Source organism: Zalophus californianus, chromosome 4 (assembly GCF_009762305.2).
Source record: "Zalophus californianus isolate mZalCal1 chromosome 4, mZalCal1.pri.v2, whole genome shotgun sequence".
NCBI lineage: Eukaryota > Metazoa > Chordata > Mammalia > Carnivora > Otariidae > Zalophus > Zalophus californianus.
Genome location: NC_045598.1, coordinates 104,508,135 through 104,515,230, shown reverse-complemented (window position 1 = coordinate 104,515,230; position 7,096 = coordinate 104,508,135). Strand labels below are relative to the sequence as shown.

The window sequence follows — 7,096 nt, the reverse complement described above, 5'->3', positions numbered from 1 at the left end:
CTGCTGGGGTCTTGATCTCAGGGGTGTAGGATCAAGCCCCGTGTTTGAGCTCCATGCTCACTGGTGAGTCTGCTGGAGATGCTCTCTCTCCCAACCCCCCAATCCCCCTCCACACTTGTGCTCTCGCTCTCTCTCTCTCAAATAAATAAGTAAATCTTTAAAAAATATATAACATGAGCCACTTAAAAAAAAAAAGATTTTATTTATTTATTTGACAGAGAGATAGAGCCAGAGAGCACAAGGTGGGGAATGGCAGAGGGAGAGGGAGAAGAAGACCCACCGACAAGCAGAGAGTCAGATGTGGGGCTCCATCCCATGACCCCAGCACCCGGGTAGCTCAGTTAAGCATCTGCCTTCTGCTGGGGTCATGATCCTGTGGTCCTGGGATCTAGCCCCACACCCCTGCATCGCATCAGGCTCCCTGCTTGGTGGGGAGCCTGCTTTTCCCTCTCCCTCTGCCTGCCCTCCCCCTGCTTGTGCTCTCTCTGTCAGATAAGTAAAATCTTAAAAAAATTTATTTTATTTTTTTAATTACTTACTTTTTAAAGATTTATGTATTTTAGAGAGAGCATGAGTGAGCAAGGGGAAGGGCAAAGGGAGAGGGAGAGCAGCAGACTCCCCACTGAGGCACCCTAAAAGATTTTTTATTTTTAAGCAATACTTACACCCGATATAGAGCTTGAATTTAGAACCCCAAGATCAAGAGTCTCATGCTCTACCAACTGAGTTAGCCAGGCACCCCCCAAATTATGAGCATTTCAAAAAAATGTTCACAACTATAATTTAAAATGCCTACATGCCAATAGTGTGATGTGTCGTAATTTCTTCAGCCATCCCCCATGGTTAGACATTTATTCCAGTTTTCCATACAGGTATACTTTGGAGATATTGTGGGTTTGATTTCAGATCTCTGCAATAAAGCAAATCAAATGAATTTTTTGGTTTCCCAGTGTATATAAAAGTTATGTTTATAGGCACCTGCGTGGCTTAGATGGGTGAGCATCTGCCTTCGGCTCGGGTTGTGGTCCCGGGGTCCTGGGATTGGGTCCCGCATCAGGCTCCCTGCTGGGCGGGGAGCCTGCTTCTCCCTCTGCCTCTGCCTCTCTCTCTCTCTCTGACTCTCATGGATAAATAAATAAAACTTTAAAAAAAGTTATGTTTATAATATACTGTTGTCTAATTAGTATGCAATAGCTTTATCTCTAAAAAAATGTATATACCAGGGCACCTGGGTGGCTCAGTTGGTTAAGCATCTGACTGGCTCAGGTCATGGTCTCAGGGTCCTGGGATGGAGCCCCACCTCTGTCTGGCTCCGTGCTCAGCGGGGAGTCTGCTTCTTCCTCTCCTTCTGCACCCCCCCCGCTCATGCTCGCTCTCTCTCAAATAAATAAAATATTTAAAAAATGTAAATACCTTAATTAAAAAATACTTTATTGCTGAAAAATGCTAACCATCATCTGAGCTTTCAGTAAGTCACTATCTTTTTTGCTGGTGGATGGTTTTCCTGCAATGTTGACGGCTGCTGACTGATCAGGGTGGTGGTTGCTGAAGGCTGGGGTGGCTGAGGCAATTTTTAAAAATAAGACAACAGGGTTGCCTGCCTGGCTCACTTGGAAGAGCATGCAACTCTTGATCTTGGGGTTGTAAGTTCAAGCCCCACGTTGGGTGTAGAGATTACTTAAAAAAAAAAAAAAACTAAAAAAAAAAAGGCAACAATGAAGTTTGCCGTAGCAATTGGCTTTTCCTTCCACAAATGATTTCTCTAGCATGCGATTCTGTTTGATAGCATTTTACCCACAGTAGAACTTCTTTCAAAACTGGAGCCAGTCTTCTCAAATCCTGCTGCTGCTTTATCAACTACATTTATGTAATATTCCAAGTCCTTTGTTGTCATTTCAAGAATCTTCACAGCACCTTCACCAGGAATAGAGTCCATCTCAAAAAACCACTTTTTTAAAAATTAACATATAATATATTATTTGTTTCAGGGGTACAGGTCTGTGATTCATCAGTCTTACACAATTCACAGCGCTCACCACCACACATACCGTCCCCAAAGTCCATCACCCAGCCACCCCATCCCCGAGAAACCACTTTCTTTGCTCATCCTAAGAAGCAGCTTCTCATCCCTTCAAGTTTGATCATGAGATTGCAGCAATTCAGTCACACCTCCGGCTCCACTTGTAATTCTCATTCTCCTGCTGTTTCCACTACCCTGCAGTTACTTCCTCCACTGAAGTCTTGAAACCCTCAAGGTCATCCATGGGGGTTGGAATCAACTTCTTCCAAACTCTTGTTAATCTTACTATCTTGACCTCTTCCCATGAATCACGAATCGTAAGACATGAATCATGTCTTATGGCATCTAGAATAGTGAAAGCTTTCCAGGTGGTTTTCAATTTATTTTGTCCAGCTCCATCAGAGGAATCACTATGGTAGCAATATCCTTATGAAATGTATTTCTAAGCTTTGCGGAGTGACAGTATCATAGTCAATGAGGTTTATCTGAGGCGTGATTATTGCTAATTGAAATGTATTTCTTAAATAATAAGATTTGAAAGTTGGAATGACTCCTTGATCCATGAGCAGCAGAATGGACGCTGTGTTAGCAGGCATGAAAACAATATTAATCTCATTGTACATCTCCATCAGAGCTCTTGGGTGACCAGGAGCATTGTCAAGGATCAGTAATATTTTGAAAGGAATCCTTTTTCTGAGCAGTAGGTCTCACAGGTGGGCCTTGTTTCATTTCTAGAGCACAGGCAGAGTAGATTTAGCATAATTCTTAAAGGTCTAGGATTTTCATAATGGTAAATGAGCATTGGCTTTAACTGAAAGTCACCAGCTGTAATAGTCTCTAACAAGAGAATCAGCCTGTCCTTTGAAGTTTTGAAGCCTTGAAGCCATGCGCTGACTTCTGCTTTCTAGCTATGAAAGCTCTAGGTGACATCTTCCAACACAAGGCTATCTCATCTACACTGAAAATCTGTTATTTAGTGTAGTCACCTTCATTAATGATCTTTTTAGCTAGATCATCTGGATAACTTTGCAGCTTTGACATCAGCACTTGCCACTTCATCTTACACTTTTATGTTATGGAAATGGCTTTTTTCCTTAAATCTCATGAACCAACCTCTGCTAGCTTCAAACTCTTCTTCTGCAGCTTCCTCACCTCTCTCAGCCTTCCCAGGAATGAATAGACTTAGGGCTTTGCTCTGGATCAGGCTTTGGTTTAAGGGAGTATTGTGGCTGGTTTGAGCTATCCAGACCACTAAAACTTTCTCCATATCAGCAAATAGGCGGTTTTGCTTTTTTATCAGTTGTGTATTCACTGGAGTAGCACTTTTAATTGCCTTCAAGAGCTTTTCCTTTGCATTCACAATGTGGCTAACCGAATCCAGAGACTTAGCTTTTGGCCTGTCTTGGCTTTTGACATGCCTTCCTTACTAAGTTCAGTCATTTCTAGCTTTTGATTTAAAATTGAGAGACATAAAAAATAAATAAAAATAAATAAAATAGAATTGAGAGACATGTGACTCTTCCTTTCCTTTAAACACTTAGGGGTCATTGTAGGGTTATTGGTTGGTCTAATTTTAATATTGTTGTGTCTCAGGGAATGGAGAGGCCCAAGGAGAGGGAGAGAGGCAGAGGAACGGCTGGTCAGGAGAACAGTCAGAACACCTACAACATTTATGATTAAGTTTGCCATCTTACATGGGCATGGTTCATGGTGCCCTAAAACAATGAGAATAGTAACATCACAGATCACCATAAGAAAAATAATAATAATGAAAAAGTTTGAAATTTTTTGAGAATTACTAAAATGTGACACAGACACGAAGTGAGCAAAGGCTGTTGAAAAAATGGTGCCGATAGACTCGTTCAATGTAGAGTTGCCACAAATTCTACAATTGTAAAAAATTCCTGCTTTTCCTTCTGACCCTGCCCCCTCTCATGTGCTCTCTCTCTCTCATTCTCTCTCTCTCTCAAATAAATAAATAAAATCTTTAAAAAAAATTCAGTATCTGTGAAGCTTAATAAAGTGAAGTGCAATAAAACGATGTATGCCTGTGTTTCTTTTTGTTTTGTTTTCTATTTTAACATTTACTCTGCATTCTTTTTTTTTTTTTTAAAGATTTTATTTATTTATTTGACAGAGAGAGCACAAGCAGGGGACGTGTCAGGCAGAGGGAGAGGGAGAAGCAGGTTCCCCGCTGAGCAGATGGAACTCGATCCCAGGACCCCAGGATCATGACCTGAGCCGAAGGCAGTCACTTACCCAAACTGAGCCACCCAGGTGCCCCTACTCTGCATTCTAATATATATATATATATATGCACACACATATATATATTCTTTTTAATTAACATATAATAATAAATTTATATATTCTTTTTATTTTTTTATTTTTTTTAGAAGAAACCATTCATCTGCTTTCCCAACATGAATTGTAACAGCTGTCTACATGATACTGTTGCATTTATTTTTATTTATTTATTTTTTAAAGATTTTATTTATTTGAGACAGAATGAGAGAGAGAGAGCACATGAGAGGGGGGAGGGTCAGAGGGAGAAGCAGACTCCCTGCCGAGCAGGGAGCCTGATGCGGGACTCAATCCAGGGACTCCAGGATCATGACCTGAGCTGAAGGCAGTCGCTTAACCAACTGAGCCACCCAGGCGCCCTATATATTCTTTTTAATTAACATATAATGTATTATTTGTTTCAGGGGTACAGGTCTGTGATTCATTAGTCTTAAATAATACCCAGTGCTCATTACAACACATATCCTCCCCGATGTCCATCACCCAGTTACCCCATCCCCTCACCCCGTCCCTCCCCTCCAGCAACCCTCAGTTTGTTTCCTATGATTAAGAGTCTCTTATGGTTTGTCTCCCTCTCTGGTTTCATCTTGTTTCATTTTTCCCTCCCTTCCCCTATGATCCTCTGCCTTGTGTCTTAAATTCCACGTATCAGTGAGATCATATGGTAACTGTCTTTCTCCGAATGACTCATTTTGCTTAGTATAATACCCTCTATAGTTCCATCCATGTCATTGCAAATGGCAAGATTTCATTTTTTAGTGGCTGCATAATACTCCATTGTATATATATATACCACATCTTCTTTATCCATTCATCTGTTGATGAAGGCATACTTGTGTTTGTAAACAAACTCTTTTTTATATTCAGGATTATTTTCTTTTTTTCTTTTTTGGGGGGCTCTATACTCTGTTTTTATTTATAAAAATCTTTATTTTTATTTCAAGTTTTTATTTAAATTCTATTTAGTTAATATATATGGTAAAATTGGTTTCAGTTGTAGAAGTTAGTGATTCATGACGTACATCTAACACCCCAGTGCTCATCACAAGTGCCCTTCTTAATATCTATCACCCATTTAGCCCACCCCCCACCCACCTCCCTCCATCAACCCTCAGTTTGTTCTCTATAGTTAAGAGTTTCTTATGGTTGGTTTCTCTCTTTCTCTTTTTTTTCCCTTCCCCTATGTTCATTTGTTTCTTAAATTCTACGTGAGCGACACCATATGACATTTGTCTTTCTCTGACTGACTTATTTATTTCACTTTCTATAATAATACACTAGCTCCATCCACATCATTGCAAATGGCAAGATTTCATTCTTTTGTTGGATGAGTAATATTCCATTGTGTGTGTGTGTGTGTGTGTGTGTACCACATCTCTCTCTTTTTTTTTAACAGTATTTATTATTTATTTATTTATTTATAGTGCAGGGGAGGGGGGAGGAGGGAAGGGGAGGAGCAGAGGTAGAGGGATAAGCAGACTCTGAGCTGAGTGCAGAGCTGGAGGTGGGACTCGATTCCACCACCCTCAGATCATGACCTGAGCTGAAATCCAGAGTCTACTGCTCAGCCAGCTGAGCTACCCAGGTGCCCCTACACCACATCTTCTTTATCCATTCATCAGTCGATGGACATTTAGACTCTTTCCATAATTTGGCTTTTGCTGTTAGTGCCGCTATAAATATTGGGGTGCATGTGCCCCTTTGAGTCAGTATTTTTGTATCCTTTGGGCAAATACCTAGTAGTGCAATTGCTGGTTGGTAGGGTAGTTCTATTTTTAACTTTTTGAGGAAACTCCATACTATTTTCCCGAGCAGGATTATTTTCTTTAGGTCCAATTCCTGCAAACGGAACTGCCATTCTGAAGAATGTAAACATTTTTAAGGTTCATGATATATTTTAACAAATTGCATACTAGAAGGGTTGTCCCATTTGCACCTCATCGTGTGTGAAAGGGCCCATTTCATGGCAGTCACCAGCACTGAAGCAGTCTCATTTTTTTTTCTAAATTGAGAGATCAAAAATGTTATTTTATTGTTTTAATATCAATTCTTTGGTTGCTATTATTCAGTATGAACATTTCCTCGTATATGGCTGTTTTCTATATTATAATTTACTTTGCCATTTTCTCAGGTTTTTCTTATCAGGTCATTTGAGTCCTTGATATATTAAGACATTGTTAGTTTTTTAAATGAATAGTGTTATAGTTCCTTTAAAATAATCCTTTCAACACCAACTTTCAACATTAAGAGTTTTTGTTTTTGTAAATATTATTTGAAGAAAACATTTAGTTTCAGTTTTTTAGGCGCTCTTTTGAACTTTCTTTTTTTCTTTAAAATTTTTTATTGTTATCTTAATCACCATGCATTACATCATTAGTTTTTGATGTAGTGTTCCATGAGTCATTGTTTGTGCATAACACCCAGTGCTCCACGCAGAATGTGCCCTCTTTAATACCCATCACCAGGTTAACCCATCCCCCCACCCCCCTCCCCTCTAGAACCCTCAGTTTGTTTTTCAGAGTCCATCATCTCTCATGGTTCGTCTCCCCCTCTGATTTACTCCCCTTCATTCTTCCCCTCCTGCTATCTTCTTCTTCTTTGTTTTTTTCTTAACATATATTGAATTATTTGTTTCAGAGGTACAGATCTGTGATTCAACAGTCTTGCACAATTCACAGCACTCACCATAGCACATACCCTCCCCAATGTCTATCACCCAGACACCCCATCCCTCCCACCCCCCCACCACTCCAGCAACCCTCAGTTTGTTTC

At 40.0% G+C, this 7,096-nt stretch overlaps 1 pseudogene; it reads left to right on the top strand.

The window, feature by feature from the left end:
• The first annotated feature begins 2,465 nt into the window (after positions 1–2,465).
• On the top strand, positions 2,466–2,580 carry LOC113917070 (annotated as a pseudogene).
• The last annotated feature ends 4,516 nt before the right edge of the window (positions 2,581–7,096 follow it).